The sequence below is a fragment of the Corythoichthys intestinalis genome, chromosome 15 (assembly GCF_030265065.1).
Source record: "Corythoichthys intestinalis isolate RoL2023-P3 chromosome 15, ASM3026506v1, whole genome shotgun sequence".
NCBI lineage: Eukaryota > Metazoa > Chordata > Actinopteri > Syngnathiformes > Syngnathidae > Corythoichthys > Corythoichthys intestinalis.
In genome coordinates, this window is record NC_080409.1 from 42,145,126 (window position 1) to 42,167,737 (window position 22,612).

A 22,612-nucleotide genomic window follows, 5' to 3' on the forward strand; every position below is an offset into this window, starting at 1 on the left:
GCCGAGGAAGCCCCCCTCAACCTGCCGCAATCGGATTCTTCCACTTTGGAGGCAGGATTCTGAATTTTTCGTCTTCGCTGACAACATATGCACGCAAGGCGAGTCCGCTACTCAGTCATTGCGCCTTTGTGTCGCAGAGTCGCCATGTAAACTGCCCCTCAGTAACGAGTTTGTCTCTTTATCGAACTGGCATGTTAAATTTTAATGTCCCGCGAGCCAGACCTGCTCCCAATATGGCTGCGTTGTTGTCAACTCTCACGTGATCCCCCATTCTGTGACGTAAACGCTCGAGCCTAATAGCGCAGGCACTTCAGAGCCGGTTGTTTATATGTGAATTGTCTCGCCCTATGTTTGTATATGTGTATTTGTTGTTAATAAAGTTATAAAAAAAACAACAACAACAACTTCAGAGCGGTGTTTTCACACCCAAACCGGAACAGCGCGTGTGGCAAACACACACACGCAAAACAAATGCAGAGGGATATGATGGCAGAGCATTCAGAGGTGGAGATATAAACACTATTTCAAGTTGGTCGAAATTAAAGGAAAGAACGTGCATTTTCATTTATGTCCAGGGGCAAAGCTTTTGTCGACATCTGTGGTAATCTGTTTATTTTTGTTGCACTTCTAGAGTAGGATAAATCTGTTGCTGGTGAGGTGCAATAAATATTATAAAGTTCTATAACACAACTACCTGTCTGTTCTTCTCTATTCAACTGACTCGAATACTGCTCAGAAAATTTCAAATTCTTTGACATACAACTTTTTAAAGTAATGGAAATAGTTACTTTCCCTGGTAACTACTTACTTTTACTATAGAGTAATTCAGTTACTTTTAGGAAGAAGTAGTGAGTAACTATAATTACTTTTTTAAAGTAACGTGCCCAACATTGTTCATTAGTGAGTCGAACTGAGTTCATACCAAGAAGGACCAAATGACAGGTTTCAGATTGGGCCACATTATTGACCTACTTGACAGGTTGATGTGGCAACGAAGGCATTGTCCAGCGTAGAGTGACGTCACACGCATTTAAACCCATCTTAGCAACTCAGACTGATACCCCTTTCCCACTGAAACTAGTGGGTCAACGCGCGTTTTTCCAAGCCGAAGCATCCCACTAGCAATTGGCATTTGGCACCTTTCCCATTGACGAAAAAAGCCGTGTCTTTTTTTCTTCTTTTTTTCACCCGTCTAACCCCCACCCCTCCTCAGCCGTGCGTAAGGTGCGTGATGTCACCACGCTAAGATGCGCTTCGACAAGTGCAACGGAATTCATTCAATTTAAGGAAGTTAACAATGCAAAGCAACATGGAAGCCCGCTTTCCGTTTGTGTTCTCTGTTTTCATGCTTTTTACTGCCCGCAAAATGGTCGAAATGCAGCAAAGGATCAACACTGTGCTTGTGCTGAGGCAACGTAGGCGACGTAAATTTTGGTTTGAAATTGAAAGGAGTCGTGTACGTCAGAAGGAGGAGAAGAGCCTTTGTTTCATCTGTTATGGCTACTGCTAACGCTGCTACACCGACTGTTCGCCGTATGTGGATCCGGGCTAGAGCACATAGTTTTTGTTTTTTGTTATGACGCATCACGTACTAACCTACGTCCCCACGTAGATTAGGGTGTTGACTGTTGACCCGGGGTTTTGCTTTCACACTGCATGGCGATCAGAGCCGAGGTGATTTTAACGCGGGTCGCTTGGCGGGTTGATTGACACGGGTCGAGGCGGGTGGCTGCACCTTTCCCACTGCCACCAAAAGCCGATTGTTAGCGGGTTGACACGGGTTTTTTGGCCAGTGGGAAAGGGGTATGAGAAGCACCTTGTCCATACCGGATATGAAACTACCAGAAACATTTGGATTTCTGTGCCTTGTGACTGCTCAGACTACAAAAGAGCATTCCAATTTCAATCTGGATGAGCTAAAAATCAGATTTTGGCTGCCAATCTGAACAAGACCTTTGTGTCTCGAAAAACACCAACTCTCTAAGCACTCACTGCTGTATACTAACAGTCAACCAGCGTGATAAATCACCTCCGCCACATAATGGAAAGCACGCATGTGTACCCGCACTTGACCACCTCCCGTACCCGTGGCCCCGCCCAGTACGGAACAACTACCCCTCGCCGACTCGGACACGGAGGATTTAATGGGTGACCCTGGGCTCCACGCTGGTCCCCCGCCCGCCGCCTCGGCTCATCCAGCCGTAAAATGAGGCACAGGCCGGACCGGGCCGGTAATGAGAAGTGGCATTTTGTGCAGGATAACCTCGGGAAAATGACTTCTATAAATACCTTCTATAAATAAAAGTCTACCTCAGCCTAAGACGGCATGCAAGGGGGCTTCCTGAAGAAAGGTCATCTATTGCCAACCCCCCCTGCACTCACCATGCCCATTTTTTCTTCCTTCACTGCTTCTTTTATCTTTTCTTGTAGTTTATGTAGTAGTATATAAGGTGTTTTAACTGCATCCATACAGTGTTATCATTCACATTATGTGACCTTCGCTGCATCTTTCTCATACGTCTTCTGAATCCACATGTGTCTGTGTGACCTTGGTGAGGCATCCCAGCCCACAAGCACACTGTTGTTGACTGATAACATTCTGTTTTCATCAGACCATTTCTTGTGATATTATGTCCAGAATCATGTTAAAGTGTTGACATTTTCCTGATTTAAAACCCCGAAAATTACAATCTAATGTAATTTATTCTCATAATATAGGCCTGGGAAATAAAATAGATTTTCTGACAGCACAAAGACCAGGAGAGAAAAATACACTGAAGACAGAAGTTTTGCACTTTCTTTACATTTTTTTGTTCAACATTTAACTTAAAAAAAATTATAACCTTTTACATAGACTTCACTATCAGTTTACGGGAAACAGGGCGCGGGGCTGTTCCGTAAACATAGGCGGATCTACTATTCAGGCGAAGACGATTGCCTTAGGCCCCCAACCAGTAGGGGGCCCCCAACCAGCTGCCCTTGCCCCAACGAGCAACGGCTTGGGCCACCGGAGCCAGCAGCACCCCCAACTATTCGTCATGGATAATTATGTCAGCAAACCAAACAAACAAATAACAAAACAAAAAAGAAATCCATTTGAATGCTGCATTTACAGTGTATTATCCCCCCCCACACACGCACTACAATGGACTGTTCCACGACGACAGAGTATCAGTCGCTTAGCTTCATTTAGCAGCGCTTAGCTGTTCGTTAGCTTCACTTAGCTCTCCCGCTGTTTTCACGCCACTAAGCTCGTTATTTTAACAGTTCACTTGCTACTTTGCACGTCGGCTATCGTTTATTTCGGACACATGATCGAACGTGCTCTCCATGAGAGCCAAAGTGCAGTGAGGGAGAAGTTGAGAACAGACCTCTAATGCCTCTTTTAACTTACTTCTTCTTCTTCACACTGAACATAAAATACATGACAACACACCCTGTGGCGAAACAATGTAGTACAGTTCCAATCAGTCATACACAGTGTTGTCAGTAACGCGCAGTGTTGTTAATTTTACTTTAAAAAAGTAATTAATTACAGTTACAAATTACTTCTCCCAAAAAGTAATTGCGTTAGTAACTCAGTTACCTGAATGTAAGAGTAATTAGTTACTTGGCAAAGTAACTAGTGATATATATTTTTTTTTCTCAAAAAAAAAAAAAAAAAAAAACAGGTCACACAATGTGAAGCTTAAAGGGTTTGGGGGACAATTGGCCCTCGCCCAATTCTTTACCCTCAACTTAACTAGACAAAAGGGTATTGCGATAACTAGCTAGTAACCTTTGCTATGTGTGGAAGTCATTTAAAGTTGTGAATCAATCGTTAAAGTTGTTAAAATTTCTCCCGTTATTGCATTAGTTCCCTTCTGTCTACTTTAAACATGTGTAAGTTTTAAAACTGTTTCATCATTTAAAGATAGATTTAAGTTAAGATTTTGCCGATTTAGGAGCATTTTAGATTTTTAAAAAATTACTTAGGTTCGCTAGGAAGGATCTCTACATCAGGGCCTTCCTGAGAGGTCTACTGCTTTAAGATGGCGGCTGTTTACAAACGCATGTAGTCCTTAAAACATGTTGGCAATGCAGCAGTGTCTGTCATTTGCATCTAGTTCTATAATATGATATCTACCATGTCATGTGGGTGTAGTTTGTCGGCTATGGCTGCAGTCAGGTATTATTGGAGCCACCTAGCATCGCGGTTGCAACGGCGTCTTCCCCACTCCTGCTCTGCTCTCGTCCCCGTGAGTCCGTTTCTCTCAGACTTTTTTTTATTCAACCAACTTAGTAACGCATAGTAACGCACGCCTTTCCCGCCTCAGTAACGGTAACGGCGTTGCCAAGATGAGAAAAGTAATTAATTAGATTACTCATTACTGAAAAAAATAACGCCGTTAGTAACGCCGTTATATTGTAACGCCGTTATTAACAACACTGGTAACGCGTTAGTTAGTAACGCGTTAGTTAGTAACGCGTTACTGTCATCTGATTACTTTTTTCAGTAACGAGTAATCTAACGCGTTCATTGTTCTACAGCATTACTGCTGTAGAACAATGAACGCGTTGATTAAAGTTAGTTTCCTTAGTGTCTCTGCGTTAATATTTTTTCATTGCCTCATAATGTATGTAAAATGAAGATTATTGTAGTCATGTACGAAGAGCATTTTGAATGGAAAATGCTAAAATAAAAGGTTCCCAGTATGTGTTTCCATGACAACCTCTTACCTATTTCCTGTTTTGGTTTCGTGTCACATGTGTTGCGGGACTGAAGGCGTGGGCCAGGCGGGTGGACATTGGAGTCGAGTGTTGACACGATGCGAGGGAATGTTGATCTGTGGATATCCATGAATGAAGGTGAGTATTTTTCCTTCATTCTGGAGGGTATCAGCAAAAGGTTGGACTTCCTACATGCGCGGCCGCTTGGTAGCTTTGCTGTAGCAACGACGGGCAGTTATCGCTCCAAGTTGGCAAGCTTTGTTTACATCATATGCGTGTTGCACATTTATGCCGTGAGGTGATGTGTTCGTTTAGCATCTGTGGCATGTGTTGTAAGTCAGACTGAGTGTAAAGTGCTTAGTTGCCGCCACGTTTTGTGGCCAAATTGACCGCGTGTGTGTTGAGAGGACTACTTCCGGGTTGTGGACGCGCATCCGCCCCCACCACCTTTGCAAATTTGTGCAGTCAGTTTGCATTGTTTTACATTGGCATTGATATGCTGTTAACCATGTTAACCATAAGCCGAAATTCAGAAGTTTTGACATTAGACTTAATCTTAGAGTTAGCGGGGTTTAATTGGTTGGTGGAGTTGATTTCAACTCATTCCAAGCAGTTTGTCAGATATTTCTTAGTTTCAGGGCTCCGGAGTGGCTAAGCTAGCGCGAAATTCTGATATTCACCTTTAAATTCAATCATCGGAAAGTCAATTACATGTGATGACATTTTTCTGTTGTCGTTCTTATGTTGAGGCGGCAAAGGGAGAAAATGGGTAAAAAGTAATTGACACATTACTTTTAAAGTAACTTAATTTGATAATGAAGTAATCAGTAAAGAAACTAAATTACTTTTTTGAGGCGTAATCAGTAATAAGTAATTAAATTACTTTTTCAAGTAATCTGTGACAACACTGGTCATACAAAAACATTCAACAGCTGGTTAACAGCAAAAGCATGTCATGTTCGTCATATAAATAATGATTTCTGGAGTTAATCCCACATACTTCAATATTAATATTCAAATATGTATGAGTAAATACTACATAATACAGATTCTACACTAAGAATAGCTTTCAAATGACACTCTTCATGACAAATATGATTGGCAATGAATAATTATTATAATTATTATACTACTATTATATATAGTAGTATACTATAAAAGTATTGCTAGAATTTATTTTTTAAGAATTGTTTTGAATAATGTCGAAAAGGCAAAGTCAGTGTTCTGAATCTGTTTACTTTCCATTCTTTTGTACTCGTAAATGCTATCAGCATTTAACCTCATTGTTTATTTGTGATTAATTATTGTTATTTACATGATTATTTGTACTTTAATTAAGAATTTAAGTGTTCCAAAACAGTTTTGTGAATTAATAAGCGTCACAAAAATTTCATTGCAAAATTAGTAAAAAAAAAAAAAAAAAGAAAAAAGAAAATTATTAGATTAGTCGATTAATCGTAAGACTAGTCGGCTAACTAATCAGGAGAAAATTTGTCGTTTAGGACAGCCCTAGTGTACCAGAACATATTTCCTCCACACCCTTCTCACCTTTTTAACCCCTGACCCATGAAGAGGGCCCCTGGATATGTTCGCCTTAGGCCCCAAAATTGCCAAGTCCGCAACTGTCCGTAAGGAGCCTATTTTCAAAAACTTCAAATTCAATTTCAAAACCAAAGCCACTAGCGAACGAAAACCAAAACAGGCACCTCCTTTGGGCATACATCTCCATGAGCAGCAGGATCAAAAAATTTAAACTCATTCATGAATAAAATCCTGATGAATTATTTTTATATAAGTGTAACAAAACTTAAAATGGCTATAAAATTCTCAGATTTTATGCTAAATGCGCAAAAATCAGCAAAAGCAGAGATAATCACATATAGTTTCAGGCTCATTAACAATATTTAACATATATAAGTTTTTGCCCGAAATAGTGACTTCAATTTTTTTTTTTTATCTAGTGCAATTTTGACATACGTAAGTTTTCAACAGCCAAAAATCACTTTTCACACTTTTCAATTTTCATATCAGAAACTTAATACTTGAGGAAAGCATGAAGAATCATCTTAATTTCACTCAACAAAATAAAATTTTGCATTTTTTAATACAATCACAACTTATTTAGGTTGAATTCCAACATCACTATTGCCTCATCTCGTCTTGTCGACTATCTGGCCCTCGTCTTTTTTAGATTGAAATGTTACATAAAATAAAACATGTAAAATCAGAATTTTTTTGTATGGATGCAGTAATGTTTAAATTACTTGTCTTTCACAAAAAAAAAAAAAAAACAACAACAAAAAAACAAACAAAAAAAACGGGCAGTTGGCCGAAAATTACCTGATTATTTGACTGTAAAGTTAAGCTATTGTGTATGGATACAAAATCCGACGTGGTGGCCATCACAAAACAAAAAGCTTTTTTAAGTTGAGAATTCTTGTAAATAAATGGGTAAATCCCGGAATTTCTAAAAAAAAAAAAAAAAACTGGGCCGTTATCATTCATTTTACTTAAATATTTCAAGCTAAAGTTACGCTAATTTTTTCCATTCATTTCATTTTTTTCACAACGTATCAAAGTGGTGCTCTTTTACATAATAATTACCTTGAATTCTCGACCAAATCACTCTTGGGACAGCCTGCTTGTATACACTAAAACCTTAGCCCTGTTCCCACCTAAATCCGGTGTTCGAACGCAGCGTATATTTGAGTATATTTGACCTCCGGTCACCTTTTTATGATAACAAATATTTTTCATTTGTTATTTTTAAATTTCTGAATATCACTTTCTTTCATAATTAAAAAAAAATAAAAATAAAAAATAACTATATTGTACCGTATTGGCCCGAATATAAGACGGTGTTTTTTTGCATTGAAATAAGACTGAAAAAGAGGGGGTCGTCTTATATTCGCGGTCTAGACATTCACGACGCTAGATGACGCCAGATATTATTGAAGCGATGTTCTGTTGTGACAGATCTCAGCTACTCTCCCCATTCACGACGCTAGATGGCGCCAGATATCATTGAAGTGATGTTCTGTTATGACAGTGTAGCGCCTCTGCTGTTAGGCAGAGGGTGATGTGGGCTACTGGACCAGTTCTAGGTTCGGGGAGACTTAAGTAAAGAAGGAACCAGAGACGGATACTACTTGAACACAAAGCCGGCAATTTACTTAACAAATTAACAAGACAATGGACAAACTACAATTAACAAAAAAAGTTATGTACTGTACATCAATTTACAAGGTGTACCTGAGCAGAATACATTTAGCTATAAATCGCCTTAATTTCATATTAAAGATTATAATAAAGGGTAGGTGCAATCAGTTGTTTTGTTATTTTTTTTTATCCTAGTTTTGTTCTGTCTTCTGACCGGTCAGGTTTTCTAATTAGTGATTATTCTGTTTTGTTTAGTTTTAAAGCAAAAATCACAAAATTGGCCACCGTTCAATTTGTTACACTTCAAAAAATATTCGAAGGCATTTAGGAAGTTCAAAGTTCTTAAAACAAAGCTCAACATTCAAAATCAAAAATAGAACAATTTAGCTGTCCGTTAATTGTCCTCCAAAGATCCAATGGGTTTGTGGTGTATAGGAAGCACACTATTCAATTCAATCCATCCAAAAGGAAAAAAATAATCCAACTCCTACCGCAACCTTGGTTGTGACGGTAACTCATTGTTCAGAAGGGAAAATCCAGCTCTTGGGTTAGCGCGCCACTCGGCTCTTACCGAGAATCCTGTTGTCCTTGACGTTGTCGTCGCTCTTCAATCGGGTGGTCTGAGTTTCGGAAGAAATTCAGTGGCTTTTTCCAAGGGGGGAAAAAACCTGAAAAATTTTAGAGAAATTTTAGACATTTGTGAAAAAAAAAAAAAAAAAAATAGTTCTAACTAGGGCTGTCAAAATTATCGCGTTAACTGGCGTTAATTAATTTTTTTAATTAATCACGTTAAAATATTTGACGCAATTAACGCAGATGCCCCGCTCAGAGAGTTTTAAATGACAGTACACATTGAAACGCTCACTTGTTGTGTTTTATGGAGTTTTGCCGCCCTCTGCTGGCGCTTGGGTGCGACTGATTTCATAGGCATCCATGAGCATTGATTAAGTAATTATTGACATCAGCAATGGCGGGCTACTAGTTTATTTTTTGATTGAAAATTTTACACATTTTATTAAAACGAAAACATTAAGAGGGGTTTTAATATAAAATTTCTCTAACTTGTACTAACATTTTTCTTTTAAGAACTACAAGTCTTTCTATCCATGGATCGCTTTAACAGAATGTTAATGTTAATGCCATCTTGTTGATTTATTGTTATAATAAAAAAACAGTCCTTATGTACCGTATGTTGAATGTATATATCCATCTTGTGTCTTATCTTTCCATTTCAACAATAATTTACAGAAAAATATGGCATATTTTATAGATGGTTTGAATTGCGATTAATTGCGATTAATTACGATTAATTAATTTTTAAGCTGTAATTAACTCGATTAAAATTTTTAATCGTTTGACAGCCCTAGTTTTAACTCAGTCTAGCTGTTCAGAAGGCCGCATTTCAAGACCTAAAATGGCGGCTCGAACGTTGCCGTTAGCCGACCGTTTATCCACAATACGGCGCATTTTTCATATCAAATGAATTTAAAAAATAAAATACATCATCACTTTTTCATTAAAATAGGATACTAACAATGACACTTAAATCCAATATAATTCTACGTTTCATAGTATACGTTGTGGCAGCTGAAAGTGCCCATTGTATGGTAGCTCCGCTAAAACTAATTTCTCAAAATAAGCATTTTAACAAAATAAAACTTATCAAAACGCGTCTGGTTAAAGTCCAAAGGGTCACACCACTCTTGTAGTGAGGCTCAAGATCGGCGTTTTGGGAGAAAAATGGTTTAATTCGTCTCTTTATTAGCGGTAGCTCGTAGCCAACTGCTACGCTTCCCATCGGTCTCTTGTCTGAGACTCGTGGGTAGGGGAGGGGCTCTCTCACTCTTGGAAAAAACTTTATCAGTGAAAGCAAAAATTCTTAACCAATTGAATATTTATAAATGTTAATTATTTAGAAAATTACCATTTTTATCCCTTTTAATATGCAAATGACTCACTTGTTTGGCAGTTTATTTATTACTTATTTGCTAATTTTTAATGTAATTTGATGTAATCATTTTACCTGGGGTTACAACTAGGGCTGTCGAACGATTAAAAATTTTAATTGAGTTAATTACAGCTTAAAAATTAATTAAGCGTAATTAATCGCAATGAATCGCAATTCAAACCATCTATAAAATATGCCATATTTTTCTGTAAATTATTGTTGGAATGGAAAGATAAGACACAAGATGGATATATACATTCAACATACGGTACATAAGGACTGTATTTGTTTATCATAACAATAAATCAACAAGATGGCATTAACATTATTAACATTCTGTTAAAGCGATCCATGGATAGAGGGACTTGTAGTCCTTAAAAGAAAAATGTTAGTACAAGTTATAGAAATTTTATATTAAAACCCCTCTTAATGTTTTTGTTTTAATAAAATTTGTAAAAATTTCAATCAAAAAATAAACTAGTAGCCCGCCATTGTTGATGTCAATAATTACTTACTCAATGTAATGGGTGCTGAAGACTATAAAATCAGTCGCACCCAAGCGCCAGCAGAGGGCAGCAAAACTCCATAAAACACAAGTGAGCGTTTCACTGTACTGTCATTTAAATCTGTCTGAGCGGGTCATCTGCGTTAATTGCGTCAAATATTTTAACGTGATTAATTTAAAAAATTAATTGACGCCCGTTAACGCGATAATTTTGACAGCCCTAGTTTCAACAGATCTCAGCTACTCTCTTTTAACCAGTTTGCATTATTTTATTGCAATGTTTTTCCTTATTCACATTTATTTCAAGACTACAGCTACAGTTAGACTTCACTTTGATGGTTAATGCAATTATTGCAATTTTGTTGTTTTATCACAATAGATTGGTATGTTTACATTTCAAAAACCAGAAGCCATTCATTTACGAATGTGATTGCACTTTACATATTTAAATGTTCAGATATTAAGATTTGAATGAGGCAAAATAACATGCTTTTTCTCTCAGATATATTGTTATAATCATTTGTTTCGGATGTACTGTAATTATTTTCTGTATAAAAATTAAATTTGGAGTTCAAAAAGTCTTTTTTCAAACTTGAGTCTTGAAAAAGAGGGGGTCGTCTTATAATCATGGCCGTCTTATATTCGGGCCAATACGGTAATAAGAAATGTTTATTTGTTAAAATAGCGTTTCAATTATTTTAAATTGCGAGTTACTTTTTGGTACATTAGCTTTTTTTGTCTCGTTCTCATAACACTAAAACATTTTTCCTTAAATATTTAAGGCTTTGTTCTTGGCAAATTATAAATTTAGTCTTCTTTAAATTAATATCTATTTTCCCCCCCAAATAATTTCACTTTCCTCCATCAAACATAATTTGCATGAGGCCAATTTATCCCTTAATTGGTATTCTTCAAACCAATTTTTTCCTCAACTTGCTGCATATAAATGATGACCATTACAATATGGAAATTGCAACCCCCCATGGTTTGAAACCTGCGTATTATGCGTATTCTTTCTACAACATCGATGATACCTCACTTGTCATTGTGTTGAAAAACAAGTTTGCCGTTAATTATCTTTTCCCGTCAGGGGTTTCGAGCTACAATCATACGTGTCTTGAGCTGCACGTCTGGTGTTGAGTCTGAGAGTTCTGCCAGGTGAGACACCATTAGACCCGGTCCTGACAGGCTTCAGGTAATGACGCTCTCACACACTTTTTTTGACAAGAAAGGTGGTGCTTAACCAAGCCTGGGACCGACCGAACAATGCCAATTTCCTCCACCAAGAACGCTTTGTTCTACTTTGTTGTGGAAGAAGATGTCATTAAATCTACAGTAGGTGCGGATTAAAAAGTAATGGCATAACAAGAGAAAATTGGCATGCCACCACTGTTTGTTTCAGTGTCTTGCTGTGAAGTCATGCAGCGAGAGCGACTTGACAGGTGACGAGCAGGAAGTGAAGGAGATTAAGAAAAAAAAAATGGTGTTGAAGCCAACAAGAATGAGTTTTCGTAGGTTATGCTTGCAGAAACAAGTAGGTTAAAATAGTTGCCTGTTGACAAAATGGAGAAAATTTTATTTGCGTACGTCAAAGTTGACATCTGTTTCAGTGACTGTATTGAAAGTCAGACAGCCAGTAGATGATCAAATACCGAATTCAATAAGACTACCGTAATTTTCGGACTATAAGAGGCATACGACTATAAGCCACACCACACAAATTTGACACGGAAACAACATTTATTCATTCATCCCCCCATCTTCTCTGGCTCCAAAGTTCCCACTGCTTTACAAATTGTGCAGCCCAAACCTGAATTTCCCATAAGGGTACTAGCCTGTTGCCTCGGCTGTTGGTGGTCCACCTGGCTGATTGCTGGCGCTGTAGCTGGCCCCCACTCCGGGTGGCGCTGAACCTGACCAGCTGCTGCCACGGTAGCAGCCTCCTGCCCCGGCTTGGCTGGCTGTCTGTGAACCTGGCTAGGTGCTGCCGCCCTAGCCTCCTGCTGCACCCGGTCCTACCTGTTAGCATGATCGCTGCAGCTGCCCTCATCGCTGGTTGTTGCTTTTCTGGTTTGTTTTGAACCATCTTCCTTCTTTTAAGAAAAAAGACAGTAAATGCAACTGTCTTTTTGGCATGTTGAAATACCATTTGATCCTGGCTGTTTGCTCCCCAGATGCCACAAAGTTCCAAAGTTTTTTTGTTTTTGTTTTCAATGTCAGGGGCATGATTTGTTGGTCCAGCTTCAGTGTATCAACAAATCTTCGACTCTTTCAAATGATGTTCAATTTTTATAAACAATATGCAATTTTCGGAATTTGTTCTGAAGATGAATTTATGCATATTATTATTTTATTTTATACTTTAATGTCCGTAACTAAGCATGGTCCCTTTAAGAGACGCTGGGACCGGAGAGCTGTGAAGTAGTCGGAAGGGAGGGGGAGACGGGCGAGAAGCAAAGGTTAGCGGTCACCACGGCAGTCTGCTGTTATTTTGTTTACTGTTTTCTTATTGTTGCCACAATAAAGTGGAGAAAGCTATCAACGACTCCTCTCCTTCTTTCCTCCCATTTGGGGCTACAACGATACATTTTTTAAAAACGTTTTTATATTATTATTATTATTTTCTATACACAAGAGGTGCCAGATCTGCCCAAATCAGTCCTGGAACACAGGGAGGCCAAAATCAAGAGGTGCCGGATCTTGTTCCGGCTGGATCCGGCACAAATTAACCTCTAGGTGGGTATAATTGAAAATAATGTTCTGTTTTTCCTGCTGTGTGTGTATTATCATCACGAAGTTGGAGTTGTCCTTGTAGACGCAACAATATGTGCTCTTCTGTCTATGTTCATTTGAAGTTTTTAGAAAAGTTTATTCATTTTTGACTAAAAATTTTGAGATTCACAGACGAAAACATTTGGAGTAACTGTCATCTAAAACTAGACGGAGATGAACACATTTTGAAAACCCTGGAATATGAATAAGTTTTTCGTCCAAAAGACTTAAGAAAAAAATGAAAAGGGCTGCTAAAGACAAAACTGTTGTAGAAAGCATCATAATACAGTGGGGCAAAGTATTTAGTCAACCACTAATTGTGCAAGTTCTCCCACTTGAAAATATTAGAGAGGCCTGTAATTGTCAACATGGGTAACCCTCAACCATGAGAGACGGAATGTGGAAAAAATAACAACCTGAAAATCACATTGTTTGATTTTTAAAGAATTTATTTGCATCTCATGGTGGAAAGTAAGTATTTGGTCAATACCAAAAATTCATCTCAATACTTTGTTATGTATCCTTTGTTGGCAATAACGGAAGCCAAACGTTTTCTGTAAGTCTTCACAAGCTTTTCACACACTGTTGCTGGTATTTTGGCCCATTCCTCCATGCAGATCTCCTCTAGAGCAGTGATGTTTTGGGACTGTCGTTGGGCAACACGGACTTTCAACTCCCTCCACAGATTTTCTATGGGGTTGAGATCTGGAAACTGGCTAGGTCACTCCAGGACCTTGAAATGTTTCTTACGAAGCCACTCCTTTGTTGCTCTGGCTGTGTGTTTGGGATCATTGTCATGTTGAAAGACCCAGCCACGTCTCATCTTCAATGCCCTTGCTGATGGAAAGAGATTTTCACTCAAAATCTCTCGATACATGGCCCCATTCATTCTTTCCTTTACGCAGATCAGTCGTCCTGGTCCCTTTGCAGAAAAACAGCCCCAAAGCATGACGTTTTCACCCCCATGCTTCACAGTGGGTATGGTGTTCTTCGGATGAAATTCAGTATTCCTTCTCCTCCAAACACGAGAACCTGTGTTTCTCCCAAAAGGTTCTATTTTGATTTCATCTGACCATAACACATTCTCCCAGTCCTGTTCTGGATCATCCAAATGTTCTCTAGCGAACTGCAGACGAACATGGACGTGTACTGGCTTCAGCAGGGGGACACGTCTGGCAGTGCAGGATTTGAGTCCCTGGCAGCGCATTGTGTTACTGATAGTAGCCTTTGTTACTGTGGTCCCAGCTCTCTGTAGGTCATTCACTTGGTCCCCCCGTGTGGTTCTGGGATTTTTTCTCACCGTTCTTGTTATCATTTTGACGTCACGGGGTGAGAGCTTTCATGGAGCCCCAGATCGAGGGAGATTATCAGTGGTCTTGTATGTCTTTACACCAAGCGTTTTACCTATTGCAGATTCAGTCTTCCCAGCCTGGTGCGGGTCTACAATTTTGTCTCTGGTGTCCTTCGACAGCCCTTTGGTCTTGGCCATAGTGGAGTTTGGAGTGTGACTGACTGAGTTGTGGACAGGTGTCTTTTGTACCGATAATGAGTTAAAACAGGTGCCATTAATACAGGTAACGAGTGGAGCCTCGTTAGACATCGTTAGAAGAAGTTAGACCTCTTTGACAGCCAGAAATGTTGCTTGTTTGTAGGTGACCAAATAATTATTTTCCACTCTAATTTGGAAATAAATTATTTAAAAATCAAACAATGTGATTTTCTTTTTTCCACATTCTGTCTCTCAATGTTGACGTTTACCCATGTTGACAAATACAGGACTCTCTAATTTTTTCAAGTAGGAGAACTTGCATAATTTGGGGTTGACTAAATACTTATTTGCCCCACTGTATATATAAAAAAATGATTGCCATGTTATAATGATGAATTGCACTGGGAAAAAAAGGCGACTTCATTCCCTTCCGAGTCTGACTGAATCAGCGCCAGGCTCGTCAAGCGGCGGCATCGCCCTCCACTCACGTGCCCGGATACCTTTGCCCAAAAGCCTCATACATTTTCCGCGGCATCCCCGTGTTATGGCGTTGGAGGTCTGTCCCTCAGGGCTGTTTTGTCCTCCCTCCCGCCTGTCTGACATCATAGATTGTGGCGTCTCCTGATCCGCCGGCGCTGCGATGAGACGACGTGACAGGCTTAATTTACAGTGTCAGCGCCTTTCAAAAAACAACCTCCCCTCACCCACTAACCTCCTCTCCGCCTCCTCCTCTGACAGCCATCTCCGCATTTATAAATTAGCAGAAACATTAACCTTTCCGCTGATTGTAACACGTTCCGAGGGAGGCAAATTAACTTGCGTTTGTTCGCGTCGTGGATTTTGAGGGTTCATGGGGGGGAGGGTTGAAATGGAGCGAGAGGATGGAGGAGATGATGTGATGTTTGCATGATGACTGTGACATTGTCTGTTAGGTGCGCAGCAGGTTAAGCCATGTATAATTGCAGTCGCGCTCTCATTGCAATTTCTTGACAAAAAGTGGAATAACGTTTTCTTTTCCTATTGTCACTCTCGAAGGTGCCTTTAAAAAGTCTACACTCCTCTGTTCAATAAATACATGATTTCAAAATGTTTGCTCTCATTCATATGAGCAAAACCCGTAAATCGCAATAAAAGAATAAAAAATAGACGACAATAAAACATTTGTTTAGAAAGCATGCAGTTTTAACAAGCTTATCTTGACAATCTTTCAACATTGATTGATCAACAGACTAAGGATGTCACAATACCAGAAATTTAGTAGTCGATGCCGATACCTTTGAAATTCCACGATTCTCGATTTCGATACCATGACAAAAATAAACCATAAATCCATTGTATTTATACGTACAGTGGTATGAAAAAGTATCTGAACCTTTTGGAATTTTTCACATTTCTGCATGAAATCACCATCAAATGTGATCTGATCGTTGTCAAATTTACACAGATGAAAAAAGGAGTGTCTGCTTTAACTAAAACCACCCAAACATTTATAGGTTTTCACCAGCCACTTTATTAGGTACACCATGCTAGTAGCGGGTTGGACCCCCTTTTGCCTTCAGAACTGCCTCAATTCTTCGTGGCATAGATTCAACAAGGTGCTGGAAGCATTCCTCAGAGAGTTTGGTTCATATTGATATGATGGCATCACACAGTTGGTGCAGATTTGTCGGCTGCACATCCATGATGCGATTCTCCCGTTCCACCACATCCAAAAGATGCTCTATTGGATTGAGATCTGGTGACTGTGGCGGCCGTTTGAGTACAGTGAACTCATTGTCATGTTCAACAAAACCAGTCTGAGATGATTCCAGCTTTATGACATGGCGCATTATCCTGCTGAAAGTAGCCATCAGAAGTTGGGTACATTGTGATCATAAAGGGATGGAAATGTTCAGCAACAATACTCAGGTAGGCTGTGGCGTTCCAACGATGCTCAATTGGTACCAAGCGGCCCAAAGAGTGCCAAGAAAATATTCCCCACACCATTACACCACCACCACCAGCCTGAACCGTTGATACAAGGCAGGATGGATCCATGCTTTCATGTTGTTGACGCCAAATTCTGACCCTACCATCCGAATTTCGCAGCAGAAATCGAGACTCATCAGACCAGGCAACGTTTTTCCAATCTTCTATTGTCCAATTTCGATCAGCTTGTGCAAATTGTAGCCTCAGTTTCCTGTTCTTAGCTGAAAGGATTGGCACCCGGCGTAGTCTACAGCTGCTGTAGCCCATCGGCCTCAAAGTTCGACGTACTGTGCGTTCAGAGATGCTCTTCTGCCTACCTTGGTTTTAACGGGTGGTTATTTGAGTCACTGTTGCCTTTCTATCAGCTCGAACCAGTCTGGCCATTCTGCTCTGACCTCTGGCATCAACAAGGCATTTCCGCCCACAGAACTGCCGCTCACTGGATATTTTTTCTTTTTCGGACCATTCTCTGTAAAGCCTAGAGATGGTTGTACGTGAAAATCCCAGTAGATCTGCAGCTTCTGAAATACTCAGACCAGCCTTTCTGGCACCATGGATGTGCAGCCGACAAATCTGCACCAACTGTGTGATGCCATCATGTCAATATGGACCAAAATCTCTGAAGAATGCTTCCGGCACCTTGATCAATCTATGCCACGAAGGATTGAGGCAGTTCTGAAAGCAAAAGGGGGTCCAACCCGTTACTAGCATTGTGTCCCTAATAAAGTGGCTGGTGAGTGTATACTTTCAGTCAATATTTCTCCATAATATTAATGGAAAGTGCAAATGCGCTTCTTTTAAAACGGGTGAAAAGTCTCAAAATAGGATGTGAACAGCTTGTTACAAAGCGTGTTTTGCGTCTATTAGGCTAATGAGAGGAAAGCACACAGATGGTGTTGTTTCATAAACTTGCAGACTGCGAATCAAAATGTCATCACTGCCATAATTAGTGAGAAAATAACGCTAAAAGAAAAAAATATATAATAACACAGGCTCATCGCTCATTCTCACAACCTAGTTTTGAGTGTAGCGATTCCAAATGCAAGTGACATTAAATAGCCTCTTCTTGTTCCATGTTGAAAAAAAGTGGGTGTTTAGTGGTGAAACAATGGTACTTGGGTAGCATATGCTGCATTTAAGTGCTGTGAGGCAGCTGCGGAGCTTTTGTGAAGCTTTTCTGGATATGGGCCAGCTCCCAGAAGAAGGAGAAGAAGAAGAAATGATCCCACCGAGAGTGAGCAGGAAGAAGCCACTTTTCATTGCAGCCACTTTAAGATACAGGACACCAGCCAAAATGACGATGATGATGAGTACACTACAGTGTATGGAATGCATGTGTGCGTGATTAAAGTACCGCAATTCCAATCTTTGTTTGTCTCACTTTGCCATGACACCGCATCCACTGTCGTCATGAGAGCACAAATGTAGTGTAGCGTGAGAATATCGAATATATTTTACACTTTTTGAAACATAAGTGTATACTTATTTTTGATGTTGTGTGAGTTCTCGGAAATGTTTGAGAAACATCCAGCAAGCGATGGTTTAGGGAGTGACTGGCAGTATCGAAAAAGTAAAAATTAGCCTTTTCTATGCTCATTTTTGGAATTCCGAATTAATTTTCCGCACTAAACGGAGGCCTACAGAGATCAAACCCATCTAAGAACACTCCCAGACACATAAAGTAAAACTGTTTAAAATTTCATCAAAATCCGCCCAGCCATTTCGGCATCCATAAAACACGAACACACAGATTCTGGAAATATGTACATTTAAAAAAAAAAAAAAAAATCAGCATCTTGTTGTGGAGTACTCAAAGACACAACATATTACCACAGCACATTTGAATTTGTACATGAAACTGTAAAGTTTCAAAGCCAACTGCAACATTGTAATCGCGAGAGATGCGTCTTTTCGCGTCTGTCGCCTCCACAATCAGAGATTTTTTTTTTGTGCTAATTTTTAGAGTTTCAAAGTAATTTTCCGCACTAAATGGAGGCCTACAAGATCAAACCCATCTAAAAACACTCCCAAAAACAAAGTACAACCAGTGTTGTTTTCATCAACGATGACGATAACGTAACTATTTTTCATGACGATGACGTGACGAGCTGAAAACGTGTCTTGAGAGACTAAAACATAATGAGAAGATTGCCAGTTTTTGTCTGAAGATATGAAAATTCGCCATAGTTTCCGTCATAATTTAATTAAGATGAACTAATTAAAAATGTGTGACATTTTCTTATCATTTGTGTAGTTAGCAGGCATCGTAGCAGTTTTTACTGGTGTCACTCATTTGACGTGCTGCGCCCCACCCACCTCACACACACGCTTTGGCAGCCCTTTTAATTTTCATCTTAGTCTTTTGGACGATAATACTTATTATTCTTAATCATATTTTAGTCATCTCAAAATGTGTTTGTCTTCGTCTAGTTTTTGTTGATGAAAACTCAAGACTAATTTTGTGTAGTTTAAGTTTACAGTATATTTAATAAAAACGTTTTAGTCTGTAAAAAAATAAAATGAAATAAAGAAATAAATTATACCCACCTGGACTCCACAAACTGTAGGTGAAAAGAAATGTCAGAGTTTAAGAGGATGCTTGTCGTTAGCAATAGCCTGATGCTAACGCAAACGTGAATGCTATACTAATGCTAGAAGTTACATTTAGTGTAAGATGATCACTCAGCACAGACCATTAAAGGCTAAAACAACATTGCATATTTTCTCTTAATAAGATAAAAAGACAAATAAAAGCGTGTGTCTCAAAACAAGCAATGGCGAGAGTGGAGAGGACTCTAGCGGTTGATTTGGGGGGGTGCAGCACGTCACATGAGTGACACGACCAGACATTGCTACAATGCATGTTAACTACACATAAAATGTCACACATTGTGAACATGTGACACAAAGATGAATCATTTTCGTCTATTTTTTGTCTCGTCAGACGAAAACTGGCATTCATGTCGTTAAGTTTTAATCTCCCGAGACACGTTTTTAGCTCGTTATCATCTTGTCATTGTCATGAAAAAATTGTTTGACGACGAAATTTTTTCTTTGTAGTCATCGTTGATGAAAACAACACTGGTGCTTAGTGATCATCAGACACTAAATGTAACTTGTAGTGTTAGCATAGTGTTTGCGTTAGCATTTGGCGTGGTGAGTGTCGTCTTAAACTCTTGGAAAACTTTTCACACACAGTTCGTGGCTTCCAGGTGAGTTTAATTAATTGAAAATAAAGTACTGTTTTCCCACTGAGTCTGTATTATCGCTACAAAGGTAGTGATGTCCTTGTAGACTCTACAATTATGTGCTCGTCCGTCAGTGTACATTTAAAATTGTTGGAAAGTTTATTTATTTATTCATGGACTAAATTTTTTTAAGTTTACGAACAAAAACATCTTTAGTAATTGTCGACTAAAACTAGACAAAATTTGTCATGAGTTTTCGTTGATTAAAACTAGATGAAGACGAACACATTTTGAAATTACTTAGATATGACTAAGCCCAGTGTTGTTTTTGGCATTCATTTTAATTTTCGTCCCTTAGTACTTATTAGTCATTTCAAAATGTGTGCGTTTTCGTCTAGTTTTAGCACATGAAAACTCAGACAAATTTTGTCTAGTTTGAGTCGACAATTCTCAAAATTTTTTCGTGTATAAACAAAAAATATTTTATTTTTTATTTATTAAAAAAAATATTATTTTAGAAATTTATTTTTTATTTAGAATAAATAAATAAATAAAAGGTTTCCAGCAATTTCGAATGAACATGACAGACGAGCCTACAAGGATGTTGCCATTTTCATGATAATACACACTCAGCAGGAAAACAGCACAATATTTGCAATTAATTAAACTCACCTTGACGCTACCAACTGTATGTAAAATGTTTTCCAAGAGTTTAAGAAGACACCGAGTCACCGTGCTAAATGCTAATGCTAACGTGAACGCTATGCTAACGCTACAAGTTATTTTAGTGTGTGATGATCACTCAGCACAGACCTTTAAAGGCTAAAGCAACATGGCATATCCAGCCCAGATAAGAAAGGAAAACTTACCAAGCAGCACCTGACACGTTTCACAAAAGGAGCCTTGAATGAATGGATGTGCCAGAATTTTCTCCAGTTAAATGTGGAGAAGACAGAGGTGATCATTTTTGGGCCAAAAAAAGGAAAGGTCAAAGATAAGCAGGCAACTTAGCACAATGTCACTTACAGCTTCAAATCAAGTCAGAAACCTTGGAGTAATTATTGACTCAGACCTAAAATTGGATAGCCATCTAAAGTCCGTCACTAAATCCGCTTATTACCACCTAAAAAATATAACCAGAATTAAGGGGCTTCTGACTCAACAAGACATGGAAAAACTCATTTTCAGCAGATTGGACTATTGCAACGGTATATTTATGGGTCTTGATAAAAAATCAGTCAGGAAGCTGCAGCTAGTACAGAATGCTGCAGCCAGAGTCCTCACAAATACAAGGAAGCTGGACCACATTACACCGGTTTTGAAATCGCTACACTGGCTTCTAGTGAGTCAAAGGATAGACTATAAAATACTACTGCTCGTCTACAAAACACTTAATGGCCTTGGACCAAAATACATGCTTGACTTGTTAGATTCCTATGAGACATCTAGACCCCTAAGGTCGTCTGGAACCGGTCTTCTGCATGTTCCAAGAACCAAGCAGGGTGAGGCAGCATTTAGTTATTATGCTCCTCACCTCTGGAACAAGTTACCTGAACGTCTGAAGTATGCTCAAACTGTTAGCTCTTTTAAATCAGGGCTAAAAACGTTTTTCGTTTAGCACTGCATATCCACAACTGTCTATATATTTCAATCTACTTGCTTTCTATTCCTCTTGTGCTTATCTCCATTGCAGATTTCAATTATTATTATTAGTAGTAGTTTATTGAGTTGTATTGATTTAAATGTAATTTTTATGATCTTCATGTGATGTAAAGCACTTTGAATTGCCTAGTGTTGAATTGGGCTATATAAATAAATTTGCCTTGCCTTGAACAGGCACAGGCTTAGCGTGTGTGTGAGGCAAAGGGGTCAGGGGGGAGGCGCAGCACGTCACATGAGTGACACGACCAAACACTGCTAAATGCGTGCTAACTACACATACAATAAGAAAATATCACACATTGCGAATCTATGACGGAAACAATGGCGAATTTTCATCTCGTTCTCGTGTCGTCAGACGACAACTGGCATCTATCTCTTTATGTTTTAGTCTCCCTAGACAAATTTTCAGCGCGTCATCGTGACATCATTGTCATGAAAGAAAATTGTTCGTTGACGAAATATTTTCCTTTCAACGGAAATTAAAAGGGCTGCCAAAAACAACACTGAGTACAACCGTGTAAAATTTCGTCAAAACCCGCCCAGCCGGTTCGGTGTCCATATGGAATGAACACACAGAGGCACACACAAAGTTCCATTTCATTAGCATAGATATGTTGCATTTTTGTCTCTGGCGCAGAAGCTTCACGTTAGATAACCATCTTCACGAGTTTCACCACATAATGTTGTCTGTCAATCAAATGATCAGAAAAAGTCAGGCTAGCCCAAGGATAGAGTGTCGCTACACCGCCCCCTCAGCAGCGTTACATTGTTCACGCAGCATCTTGCATAGACGACTAAATAATACCGAGGTAACGCTATCCTTTTGTCCGACAGTTTTCAATTCAGCGAGGTGAGTCTTGAAGATGATTACAACAGGGTGAGAAGTTCTCAATAACTGCGTGTTGCCTTAGGCCAGGATTGAATCGAATCTATGCCTGATGCTGGAATCTCAGATTACAAATCTGGCTCCAACCAAAGTGTGCTTTTAAGTGCCTGTGCCACGAAAAAGCATGTTTTTCATAATAAATCATGTTTATTTCATAATACACACGGTATTTTATACTCCTGAATGAAATGAACCACTTGGATGTGTGATAAAGCGATTGATAAATTTATTCAATTTTTTGAATCCCGCGCTACAAAAATGACAGACTTCCGGCTTCAGTCTTGCATTGAGGAATGAGTCCTCTTCACTATACAGCCGTACTGTT

At 39.1% G+C, this 22,612-nt stretch overlaps 1 long non-coding RNA gene across 1 annotated transcript; it reads left to right on the top strand.

Annotated features, from left to right (window-relative positions):
- The first annotated feature begins 4,718 nt into the window (after positions 1 to 4,718).
- On the top strand, positions 4,719 to 12,795 carry LOC130930645 (uncharacterized). Its single transcript, XR_009067086.1, has 3 exons — positions 4,719 to 4,848; positions 11,413 to 11,657; positions 11,725 to 12,795. It is a non-coding gene; the product is annotated as an uncharacterized LOC130930645 (long non-coding RNA).
- The last annotated feature ends 9,817 nt before the right edge of the window (positions 12,796 to 22,612 follow it).